Consider the following 13,581-nt stretch of genomic DNA (forward strand, 5'->3'; position numbering starts at 1 on the left):
CTCCCCTTCCGAGCCTTGCCGTGCACCCAAACAGTGGTTTACCCCCACATATGAGGTATCGGCATACTCAGGAGAAATTGCCCAACAAATTTTAGGATCCATTTTATCCTGTTGCCCATGTGAAAATGAAAAAATTGAGGCTAAAAGAAATTTTGTGTGAAAAAAAAGTACTTTTTCATTTTTGCGGATCAATTTGTGAAGCACCTGGGGGTTTAAAGTGCGCACTATGCTTCTACATAAGTTCCTTGGGGGGTCTAGTTTCCAAAATGGGGTCACTTGTGGAGGAGCTCCAATGTTTAGGCACACAGGGGCTTTCCAAACGCACTTTGGTGTCCGCTAACGATGGAGATAATTTTTCATTCAAAAAGTCAAATGGCGCTCCTTCCCTTCCGAGCCTTACCATGTGCCCAAACAGTGGTTTACCCCCACATGTGAGGTATTGGTGTACTCAGGAGAAATTGCCCAACAAAATTTAGGATCCATTTTATCCTGTTGCCCATGTGAAAATGAAAAAATTGAGGCAAAAATAATTTTTTTGTGAAAAAAAAGTACTTTTTCATTTTTACGGATCAATTTGTGAAGCACCTGGGGGTTTAAAGTGCTCACTATGCTTCTAGATAAGTTCCTTGGGGGGTCTAGTTTCCAAAATGGGGTCACTTGTGGGGGAGCTCCAATGTTTAGGCACACGGGGGCTCTCCAAACGCGACATGGTGTCCGCTAATGATTGGAGCCAATTTTTCATTGAAAAAGTCAAATGGCACTCCTTCCCTTCCGAGCCCTGCCGTGCGCCCAAACAGTGGTTTACCCCCACATATGAGGTATCAGCGTACTCAGGACAAATTGGACAACAATGTCCGTGGTCCAGTTTCTCCTTTTACCCTTGGGAAAATAAAAAAATTGTTGCTAAAAAATCTTTTTTGTGACTAAAAAGTTAAATGTTCATTTTTTACTTCCATGTTGCTTCTGCTGCTGTGAAACACCTGAAGGGTTAATAAACTTCTAGAATGTGGTTTTGAGCACCTTGAGGGGTGCAGTTTTTAGAATGGTGTCACTTTTGGGTATTTTCAGCCATATAGAACCCTCAAAATGACTTCAAATGTGAGGTGGTCCCTAAAAAAAATGGTTTTGTAAATTTTGTTGTAAAAATGAGAAATCACTGGTCAAATTTTAACCCTTATAACTTCCTAGCAAAAAAAAAATTTGTTTCCAAAATTGTGCTGATGTAAAGTAGACATGTGGGAAACGTTATTTATTAACTATCTTGTGTCACATAACTCTCTGGTTTAACAGAATAAAAATTCAAAATGTGAAAATTGCGAAATTTTCAAAATTTTCGCCAAATTTCCGTTTTTTTCACAAATAAACTCAGAAATTATCGACCTAAATTTACCACTAACATGAATCCCAATATGTCACGAAAAAACAATCTCAGAATCGCTAGGATCCGTTGAAGCGTTCCTGAGTTATTACCTCATAAATGGACACTGGTCAGAATTGCAAAAAAACGGCTAGGTCATTAAGGCCAAAATAGGCTGGGTCATGAAGGGGTTAAATAGATGGGCACACATCTTCAAACAAATATAAGTCATAAGGCTGATATGACAGTTAAAAAAATTTATTATTTTTAATTTTGGTTTTTACAAATTAATTTTTTTCATAAAATAATAATTTTTGGTAATAAGGGGGAAATGTGTTTTTGATCTTGATTACATCATCACATTTCATCAATACCTCTTTTTCACACATTTTAATAAAGAAGAAATTTGAATAAGGTACTATTTGGTATAATAACATTAAGTATTATAAAAGTATTTTTTTTCTCTAATGAAGGATATTATATGCAAAGTTGCATAATTTCAATATTTTGGTAATCCAAGGTTATGACAACATCTAGATAATGAAAATATTAAGGAAATGTGTTACTGAGACATAACCTCTCTATTTATCATCAACATATAAGGCCTTATTTTTCTTCTTATTTTTATTCTCATTTTTATTTTTCATTTTTCATTTTTTCTTCAATTTTTATTCTTAATTTTTATTTTTTATCTTAAGAAAAAAAAATCAATATTTAATAAAGTAATATCTAATAAAAGAATATTGCTTCATTAAATATAGTGATCATAAGGTTTCATTATAAGAGAAATGTTTCAATTCTGGGTTGAATACAACAATTCTTTCACTCATTCATTTATATATATATATATATATATATATATATATTCTTATTTTGGTTCATGGCTACACATTCTTACATATTATTGGTCTAATAAATATAGATTATTAATAAAGTTTTAATAATAAAAATGAAAACATTTGTTACATAAAAAGACACACTGACATCTATGGGTTCAAAAAGAACTTACACCTATGACATAAAAATGTCTTATCACAAGAAGAATATGGTTAATAATGTATTACTTTATTTTTCCAAATATAAATTCCATATTAATATCATTTAATAATTATATGGATATTATTGATTGCTATGGTAAGCTATGATATTATAGGTTAGGAAAATTACCAGATTTGGTATAGAATAGGGAATGAAGACTTCAATCAAGATACTGAAGTTACGTTAATAAAGACTTTTCATATTTGTAAATTCAATTCATTCTTAAAAGTTGCAAGAAGAAAAGCCGTTATCCAGAAGTTCCACAAGGTAACAATGCTATGATTTCTGAATAATATTAGACTGTCAAATACAATTCATGTCACCACTCACAACTACAGCATCCATCACTGACAACTATGAGTACAGTATCTAAACTGCCAACCATGGAGAGGACGATGATTCTATGATGCTAAAATGAACTGTGTTATTAAGTTTTTATCATGTTTCAGTGGTTTCCTATCACCTATAAGACTTCCATGAAAGCTGGTGAACAATCAGGTAATTGTCAGGACGCTACAACTCTGACATGTGTCCTGTGCACTAAAGACTCGTTATGGTGCTATGTTTAGCAAGGAAGAGTCAATGTAACCCTTGTTGTGCTGACCAAAGACGTCACACCTGTTCTAAGACCAGTGCGGATGATATGGAAGGATTCCAGATCCGAGGCGAGCCAATGTAAGTCCAGGTCTTTAAAGGTGACACTGCACAGATATTAAAGCTACATTTCATCATTGAAATTTGTTTTCTTATCAACATTTGAATGTATGGACTTTGACACATGACACACAGTCTCTACAATATCTACATGCTATCATCTATTTCAAAAGAATTGTAATAAAGATTGTTTTAAAAGAACCAAGAAGACGACATCCAGATGAAGACCAGATTACATCAGATGATGATCAGACCTGAGATGCTTCAAGTAGATATAGGGAAGTTTAATATATATTTTATATAAATATTAGTCACGGCTTACCATAACATGAATTTACATATCATTATATTATTGAGTATGTATGACAATATTATTATTATTATTTATATTATTATTTACTAAATTATTTTGCCAAAGAAGAAGAAAGGAAGAAAGAAGATCTTATTAATATATTTTATTTCAGGGTTCCAATCAATGTCTGTCACCCTCAAAAGGGTGAATTGTTAAATATTAATTATTAATTGAATTATTCTTATTCACATTTCTGTGCTGAGCACATTGCTTCTTGCTGACATTACAAAAAGCTATTTCTGTGTATGTAGCTCAGAGTATAAGTCAACACCATATAAAGGGGAACAAGTGGTCTGTGGGACTTATAAATAACATCTCTTAGGAGGGTGTGGGGCCTTTTGTCACGTGGGGGTTGTCACCTCCTGCCTTCACCATCATTCTCCATGGACATCAGATAAGTCACACAAGGAAGCAACAGCTGGTAGCGGTAGCCATGATAACTTCAGACTTCACACAGACGGTTTTTACCATTCAGAACTTTAGGAAAGATGAGTAACAAGCGCTGATATTTACACATGAGCAATCTATTCGTAACTATTTCATCTATTTTTATGTTTCATTGCAATGTGTTTTTTCTGTGGACAATTTAATAAACCACAAATTTTTAATGAGAATATCATGACATTTTACTTTAAGAATAACACACCTGGTAAAGTCCTGATTAAATAAATGTGCGAAAATAAGCATATTTAACACTGTGCCATTCACCATCTTCCATCTACATACTGGGAGCCCAGGGGATATACTTCCATTGTGGAAAATTGTACCATCTAGCTGCCATAACATCACCCCAGAGGACCCCGTAAAGCAGCGTCGGTTCCCACTGACCGAATACCACAGGTGGCATCACGAACATAAACTTTATTCAATTTCCCTTTTACATGGTCACCCAGGGCCACGGAATGGGTCTCCATCACAGTCCCCTGTGAAAACCGGACCCGGTGCCGGTTACCCCACGGCCGTGGCAGGCGACTCATTTTGGCATCACAAACAGGATGGACCGACCCTGAGAATCGGGTCATGTGCGCCTAAAAGACTGTGATGTGCTGAGAGACTGTTGCTTGTGAATTGCTGCCAAAATTGCCGCCATTATAGCATCATGAGGAGCGCTGGAAAAGAAAAGTGCGCCATCGTGGGCGGGGACTAGTTGCATGGTGCGAAAATCATGGCCGCCCACTCCAAATACTTCTGTACCATGCGGACATGCCCATTAGCAACTGAGATCTGCCTCCTGATCCTGAATGGTGGGAGAAAGAGGAAAAAGAAGCTCCGCCACCACAGGAGAGAGCAGAAACCAGACGAGGACACAGCAAGGAATGTGGATGACGCCATGGCGCACAGCCCGGACCCAGCGCTTGGGGTAGAAGCTGAGGAATCCCCCAGCCACCAGGATGGAAGCCGCAGCGTGCCTTCACCAGCAGTCCCAGAGTTCCTGCAAGAAGAAGTGGAGGAGCTGAGTGACCAATTCCTGCGGATGCAGCTGAGCTCTGAGACCAGGTGGAAGGCAGCTCTGGGAGTAAAACTGCAGGAGCAGCATCCTCTATGGAGGCCCCTAATTCCAGTGGAGGAGACCGGCACTGGAGACACTGTAGTGGCAGATAAGGAAACTGATCCTGCCCCGGTAGCCGAGGATCTCCTATCCTAGTGGGCCCGCTAGCTGCACCACCATGCTATGGATCCGGACGTATTCAAATCCTGGGAGAATGGGACCAGGCCACGGGGATGGAGAGCCACATAAGAGCCCCGATCCAGCCCACCAGTATGCCCGGTGAAATATACGCCGAAAAGACTGTATACCGCTAGGTAAACCCTGGGGCAGAGCTGATGGGGTTCCCCGGGATGGAAAGGAAAGAAGGGGAGGTCATGGAAGTCCTTAGCTGGGAGGAGTAACAACAGCAGCTCACCTATAAGTGGAGTACCAGGCTGGGCGCAGAGCCTTTGATGAAAGGGATATATGCGCTAAGGCTCAGGCCCACAAGGACAAACATACCTAACAGGCCCCGCTGAGGCAGGGCACTGTAGTGGCCTTCAAGATAAAAAGAGACTGGGGGTTTCTTAAGGAGCCAGGCCTGTATGCTGAGGTATTCGTCAATAGGAGAGATGTAGAATCCCATCTCAGAGAAGGACACCCGGACAGGGATCTGTATCCTGGTGACACAGTGACTTACAGCAGGCATTTTGGTGACAAAGGGTGGTACGCCTTAAACGTCAGAAAACTCAGAGAGACTGTTCCAAAAATAAAGGAAATCAGACCAAAAACATCACCATCGCCGCCTAGTGGCCCAAGTTCTAGTGGCAAGACGGCATATAAGTATTCTTGACTGTTTGTATTTATTATTGACTGATTTTTTATCTTGACTGTTTTTTGTTTCTCTTTCTTTTTTTAAATGGTTTTATTTTTCCAACATTAATGTCTTTCATTCATTTATAGGCTCCACAACGGGAGGAGGAATTCCTGGATAACGACCTCCTTATCACACTAGTGCAAGAGCGAGTTGCGTTGTGGGAAACCCGGGAGCAGCAGCACTCGGACGCTGTGGTGATTCGGTGGCTGTGGAATGAAGTGGCCCAAGCGCTGATGGATGACTGGGAAAACTCCACGCCACGAGTCACAAAGGAATTTCGTAAATATTGCAATGTTGTCTGATGCGGCAGTGAACCTGAAGGCTGGGATCACACAACCGTGTGTGATGCGATAAAGTCCCACAAGTTTCTCGCATCACACACCGGTTGTGTGATCCCAGCTTAAAGTGCATTGCTTGTTAATTTCCCCCCCTTCACAGTGAACAAAGTCAAAACCCGTTGGCGTTCGATGAAGGATCGCTTCAACAAGGACCTGATACAGGAGATCCAAGTTTGCAGTGGTGCTGCAGCAAGGATCGGGAAATATAAATACTAGTGATGAGCGAACTTGCTCGCCACTACTCGGTACTCGCCCGAGTATCACTATGCTTGGTGTACTCGGCTTGCCCTGAGTATTTCCAGGATTATTCGGCGGGAGCTCGGGTCTTAACTCTGCAATTCTGGAGCTCTTTAGAGCACCAATGGCAGTGCAGGGATTGTCTGCCATGCACTGCAATGCTTCAGCCATCTTAGTTGTGGTCGTGCAGTGATTGGCTTGGCCGCACCGGACTTAGCAAGTGAAGAGAGAGCTGCTGCTGAGATAGGGTCAGAATCGCAGTTTTAAGAGTTAGGCTACTTTCACACACAGCATATTTGCTGCGTATTTTTACGCGCGCGTATTTTGCTGCTGCTTTACCTGCGTTTTTTTACGCAGGCAAAAAACGCAGCTGCTTTCACACACAGCGTTTTTTGCTGCGTTTTTTGCAGCTGCGTTTTTTTCAGCATTGTGTACTGAAAATAAAGTTTGTTTGAAAAAAAAAAAAAAAGGGGGAAAAAAAAAAAGAGTCATTGAGGTCATTTCCTGTCTTTATGACTCAGAATACAATACACACTGGAGTTAACATCATGTCGATTCTGCCAGCTGCAATGGCCTTGAGCCAAAGACGCCTCAGCAAGCGGAACAGACATCAGCTGGGGTTTACTAACCCCACTGTCACTAACCCCAGGTTACTAGGGCAGGCGTCAGTCAGACGCCCCCCCTCGTAACCCTGTACGGTAAGGGTATGTTCACACGATCCTGATTTCAATCCTTTTTTTTCAGGACAAAAACCGCAGCTCTTGGCAGAAAACGCAGGTGCGTTTTTGGTGCGTTTTTGATGCGGTTTTTAGTGCGGTTTTTTATGCAGTTTTCTCTGCAGATTGTCTGTGTTTGACACAAATAAAGCTTTAACTGCAGTGGGGGAAAAAAAAAAGAAATGATGTCATTTCCTTGTCCAACCCTTTTCTTCTTCCATCCTCCATTTTGGGACTAAACACCAAAATGAGTGGACGTGTTTTGAATGACAGCGCTCCGCAGAGTGCTGAGCGTAGGCCAGATCACAGCCCGCGGATCCAGCTCTATCTAGCTATTTAAGTCTACGTTCACATTTGCGGTCTGCGCCGCAGCGTCGGGCGCCGCATGCGTCATGCGCCCCTATATTTAACATGGGGGCGCATGGACATGCGTCGCACTTGCGTTTTGCGCCGGCCGCATGCGTCACTGCAGCGCACGCATCCGGCCGCAGAGGACGCAGCAAGTTGCATTTTTGCTGCGTCCAAAATCAATCAAAAAAAGGACGCATGCGGCGCACAACGCAAATGTGAACATAGCCTAAGTGCCACGTATTTAAGTGCCACGTATTTCAGTGCCACGTATTTCAGTGCCACGTGCCACGTATTTCAGTGCCACGTATTTCAGTGCCACGTGCCACGTATTTCAGTGCCACGTGCCACGTATTTAAGTGCCACGTGCCACGTATTTAAGTGCCACGTGCCACGTATTTAAGTGCCACGTATCACGTATTTCAGTGCCACGTATTTCAGTGCCACGTATCAAAGTGCCACGTGCCACGTATCAAAGTGCCACGTGCCACATATTTCAGTGCCACGTATCAAAGTGCCACGTGCCACGTATCAAAGTGCCACGTATCAAAGTGCCACGTGCCACGTATTTAAGTGACACGTGCCACGTATCAAAGTGCCACGTATCAAAGTGCCACGTGCCACGTATTTAAGTGCCACGTGCCACGTATTTAAGTGCCACGTGCCACGTATTTAAGTGCCACGTATCACGTATTTCAGTGCCACGTATTTCAGTGCCACGTATTTAAGTGACACGTGCCACGTATCAAAGTGCCACGTGCCACGTATTTAAGTGACACGTGCCACGTATCAAAGTGCCACGTGCCACATATTTCAGTGCCACATATTTCAGTGCCACGTGCCACGTATTTAAGTGACACGTGCCACGTATCAAAGTGCCACGTGCCACGTATTTAAGTGCCACGTGCCACATATTTCAGTGCCACATATTTCAGTGCCACGTGCCACGTATTTAAGTGACACGTGCCACGTATCAAAGTGCCACGTGCCACGTATTTAAGTGCCACGTGCCACATATTTCAGTGCCACATATTTCAGTGCCACGTGCCACGTATTTAAGTGACACGTGCCACGTATCAAAGTGCCACGTATCAAAGTGCCACGTGCCACGTATTTAAGTGACACGTGCCACGTATCAAAGTGCCACGTATCAAAGTGCCACGTGCCACGTATTTAAGTGACACGTGCCACGTATTTAAGTGACACGTGCCACGTATTTAAGTGACATGTGCCACGTATCAAAGTGCCACGTGCCACATATTTCAGTGCCACATATTTCAGTGCCACGTATCAAAGTGCCACGTATCAAAGTGACTGAGCGCCGGCCCTAAAGTGAAAGTGAAAGCAGAGCGGTGATGTCACCGCTGTGCTGTTAAGGCCGGAGCTCAGTCAGTGTCAGGAAGCAGACGCTGGGGGACGCGCAGGTGAGCATGTACTGTTTGTTTTTTTTACTTTTACGCTGGTAACCAGGGTAAACATCGGGTTACTAAGCGCGGCCCTGCGCTTAGTAACCCGATGTTTACTCTGGTTACCCGGGGGCCTCGGCATCCTTGGTCGCTGGAGAGCGGTCTGTATGACAGCGACGCTGCAGCGATCGGCATCGTTGTCGCTATCGCTGCAGCGTCGCTACACACACACACACACACTCCATGCTGCTTCACTGGGGGGCGGGGGCTTCCCTCTTCCTGTCCGACGTCACGTCCGGTCCTGGGTGTCAACCCCTCCGTACAAAGACGCCGACACCCAGGACAAAGGCGCTGTGTGTGCACGTTAATATGGGGCCCTAGGGGGATACGCAGACACGCCGCTGCGTAAAGAATTGACATGTCAATTCTTTTTACGCCGGCGTGTTTGCAGACAAAAGCGCCGCGTTTTTTTGCGGTGTGTCTGAACGGCAAAGTGAATTTCTCATTCACTTTGCCGGCAGACGAAAATGACATTGCGCATTTTTGAAAAGCGCCCGCAAAATAGCGCTCAAAAATGCGCTATGTCTGAAAGTAGCCTTAGTGTAGATCTGCAACTGTTAATTCCACAACTCCTGAGGAACCAACAGTCCTTTTTAGAGCTAATTAGGGGTCCTGAGATTTTAACACTAGGTAGGCAGGGGAGTCTATGTGAGTCTGCAGGCAGTGTATGTGCGTACATAGCTTTCATTGCATACTTCCCAAAGCTCCAAAACTGTCTGCTGCTGCTGCTTATTTACTATATTCCTAGCTGCAGTTTTCATTGGGTTTTTCTTTTTTTTTTTTCAAAAATTCACCAAAAAACAAAAAAAAATGTATACAGTTTGTTATGTCAGACTGAGGCCTGGTGTATCTGTGTTTTAAAAATCATATTTACACAGGCATACGTAGCATAGTTCTGTGTGCTAGCCTTGTTCTACACTAAGACATAAATCATCAATTTACCGGGACGAGTGTGTGGAATAATACTGTCTTTTGTAACCCCTTACACCATGTGATGATTTGGGCTCTACAGTCCGTATGTGCTGTTTTTTGAGTTTGTATCCCCCATTTTTATACAGACTCATATATATTCACAATCTGTTTATTCCAATGGCTTTTGCTTTGTTATAATACATTTTATCATTGATATTTTATTTTGGTGTGTAATATAGGTGATATTGCATAATAATTTATTAAGTGCCATTTTAGATCTACAACTAACATTTGTCCCTTGACACTGCTGAACATTGACACTGTCATGTGTCTTGTTTGTTTTTTTTTCAAAAGAATACACTATGCACTATAAAAGTACAACCATTTGTCGCAGTCACACCAGGTTTCTGATCTGATGAAAAGTTTCTGCAAGACCTCGAAACGCATTGACCCTGTAAATCTGTTTTATGAATACATTTTTATCCATTGGTAACCATTTTGGATTCATCAGCAGCAGTGGCGGACTGACATCTCCCTCCTGATCGTTTTATATGAGTATCATGTTGCAGAAGGCACTCATATGTCAGGTAGATATGAGCAAATATTTCACTGCTCGGCTCAGATTACGATTGCTGAATTTGCAATATTCACCAATTATTTTGTCGAACATTCGACGAACATGCCTGCTGTATGATGTTAGTAACAAAAGTATTTTTATGGGGCCTGTGGATGAGGCTTCCATAACATAGACTAGATGCTACAAAAAATTTGAAAGTGAAATGTTCCTTAATGTATGACGTTAGTAACACAATAAATATATTTGGGCCTGTGAATGATGCATCTATAACATGTACTAGATGCTGCAAACAATTTCAAAGTGAGATATCCCATACTGTACAACGTTAGCAACTGATCAATTTGCTTTTTATTGTGGATGATTGTGGATTGTGGGGCCAACAGGGTCAGCGCGCCACTGGGCAGAGCACTTTTCTAAGAGCGGCAGTGACACAGGTAATATGTACAAGGCATAGGGTACTTGCTAGTTTATTCCTTTATACTCACTATTGGCACATTTCTTAGTAAGTCCGAGCCTCGTAGGTATAATGATGTGGGTGGCATGTTGGGCTCATTTGAGTTTATAAGGATTGCATGCAGGGCCGGACTGAGCATAGGGCACTTCTGGCAAATGCCAGAAGGGCCGGTGCCTGTAGTGGGCCACACAATCCGCGCATGCTGACAAGTACCAGCATCAGAGAGTGGAGAGAGCCAGCAGCACGCAAGATGAAAGGTAATACCTGCTGGTGGAACTGCTTCCCTAGCTCTCCCTGGAAGCACACAGTCAGCAAGGTGACATTATCTCCTTCTCTGATCTGCTTTCATTCCCAGAAGAGGAGAGCCCGGGGGAGGTGCCGGGAACAGAGTTGCTCTGAGCAGGAGAACCTGAAAAGCTGCACATGGACATCAGCCTCCCCTGCACCACAGAAGTGTGTGTGTGTGTAGTCCGTGAGTGTGTAGTACATGAGCATATGGTATCTGCAGTGTGTAATGTGTGTGTTATCTGTAGTCTGAGTGTAATCCATGTGTGTATGGTGTGTGTAATACTTGTGTATGAAGTATCTGTAGTGTGTCTGTGCAATTTGTGTGCGGTATCTGTAGTGTAACACTTGTACATGAGGTATCTGTAGTGTGTGTGTGTGTAATAATGAGTAATGTGTATGTATTGAGCCTGTGTTGCCCAGCATGTATGCTGTGTACATGTATGATGTGTCTGTGTGACTATATGATGTGTATGTAATGAGTCTGTGTTTTCCAGCATGTGTGCGGTGTACATGTATGATGTGTGTGACTATATGACATGTATGTAATTCATTGTATGTGGGCTGGTGAATTTTTTTTATGCCAGGGCTGCTTTTTGGTCCCAGTCCGGCCCTGATTGCATGTAATCATATGCACCTGTTCCCAGCTTGCTTGGGTTCAACCTTTAACTCCTGTTATTGCCTGTCCATATAGCAGTAGTTTTTAAGTTTAATTGTATTGAAAGGTTGCTGTTTTTTTTTTTGACAAGGAGTTCTCATATCATCTCATGTGCAATACTTACATTAATCATCACCTGTGTATTTAGTATCTGTCCAGCTCTAGCTCATCATGTGTATGTAGTTTGTTTGAGGCACCTTATTCTATGTTTGTTTGTGGTTATATGTATTGTGTATTTTATATTTCTAATAAAGATTCATATTGTTTTTATATATGTGGCACTTCTCTTGACCGCAGCTCTATTTGCTACGGGATAGTTATGTTGTAGATATTGTGGATGATGCCTGTATCACCTAGAAGATATGCTCCAATTTCAAAATCAGATTTACCCTGCTGTATCACGTCTTGCAACAGAAAAAAATTATAATTTTTTTTTATGTGAATTAGGTCTGCAGATAGCCTCATATCACCGCCACAAAATTACAACGTGCGATATGCGCCAGTATCATGTTTAGCAACAGAAAAGATTATATTTTTTTAATCTGCATGAGCTATGCAGACTGTAGAATTTCACCGCCACTAAATAACAAGGTGAGATATGGCATGGTGAATCATGCTAGCAACTGCTCCCAAAAAATATTTCTTCATGTAGAACAGCTCAAATCACAGAACAATGTCACCACAGCATTAAATGACAATGTTGGATGCAGCAGGCTGTATGACACTTAGCTAGTGAAAAAATATTATTTACAATGCTATACTCGTGCATGGAGCACAATAGAAGCAGTGCACAACACACTTGTAGGACACGTGCCCTGCTGGCTTTGTCTGTGGACCTCAGTATTGGCAAAAAAAACTGACTGATAAACAACCGCCTAACTAACTAGCTAAAATCTTGCTGCTAACACTGCCAGCATCAGGAGCAGCCTCTCTGCGCTGTTACAGTGTCAAAATGGTGCTAAAACAAGATGTCCGCTATTTATATGGGGAGGGACGTGATTTCAGCAGTCAATGACACAAGCCGTAGTGTCAGGGCATTGTGGTTGTTTCTTGCGCCCTGATTGGCTAGCCACAATGTGCACACATAAAGTTAGGAAAAAAAATGACTGTTTACAAGAACGCTGCGCCTCTCAGCTCTGCAAACCCTCTCCCCTCATCAAACATGTGCCAAACATGATACACCACCATTATCGTCGCTAAAGTGCTGAAAATACTTGTGTGGCAACGCAAATCATTCTGCGCAGTTTTACCGAATGTTACTGATGTTATAACAATTTGCTCATGTTTCCGATCATGAATCCAAATGTGCCATATTCGTCCCAAATGTATGCTTGTTTTTTTCGAACAAGTTTGCTTACCACAAGTAGTTTACACTTTCCACTGCACTCCCCATGCCACATATCATCTGCATTTCCAGCAGCATCCTCAAACTGTTTTCCTCTCCATAAGATAACATGCCGTTGTGGTGGCCATGTTGAAAGCATCTGGAAAGGAACACTGATTTCAACGGAGGAGGCAGCAGTAGGAATACAAAAGCCCCCTGGTAGGTAGAAAGACTATGACTATGTTTGTGGCTATGACTATATATAGTCATTTCCCTCCCATGGTGGAAGGTAGATTTAAGGATCAGGTTTTTGCTTTTTTATGCATTCATTGCGGCAATCCATAGAGTATTTTTGTATTTTTTTTCTTATTAAAGGAAATATGTCAGCAGGTTTTTGATATGTAATCTGACATCAGCATGAAGAAGGAATAGAGACCCTGATTCCAGTGATGTACCACTTAGTTTACTGGGTGCAGCAGCTATGATAGAATCACAATTTTCTCTGCTACAGATCTAGCAG

At 42.1% G+C, this 13,581-nt stretch overlaps 1 long non-coding RNA gene across 1 annotated transcript in view; it reads left to right on the forward strand.

Moving 5' to 3' along the window:
* Window positions 1–11,095: 11,095 nt before the first annotated feature.
* LOC143805456 (uncharacterized) overlaps window positions 11,096–13,581 on the forward strand; it is a 38,275-nt gene continuing 35,789 nt past the window's right edge. Inside the window, exon 1 of the long non-coding RNA XR_013221253.1 lies at window positions 11,096–11,110. This is a non-coding gene — a long non-coding RNA (uncharacterized LOC143805456). The remainder of the gene's footprint in view (window positions 11,111–13,581) is intronic.

This window comes from Ranitomeya variabilis, chromosome 1 (genome assembly GCF_051348905.1).
Source record: "Ranitomeya variabilis isolate aRanVar5 chromosome 1, aRanVar5.hap1, whole genome shotgun sequence".
NCBI classification, from domain to species: Eukaryota; Metazoa; Chordata; class Amphibia; order Anura; family Dendrobatidae; genus Ranitomeya; species Ranitomeya variabilis.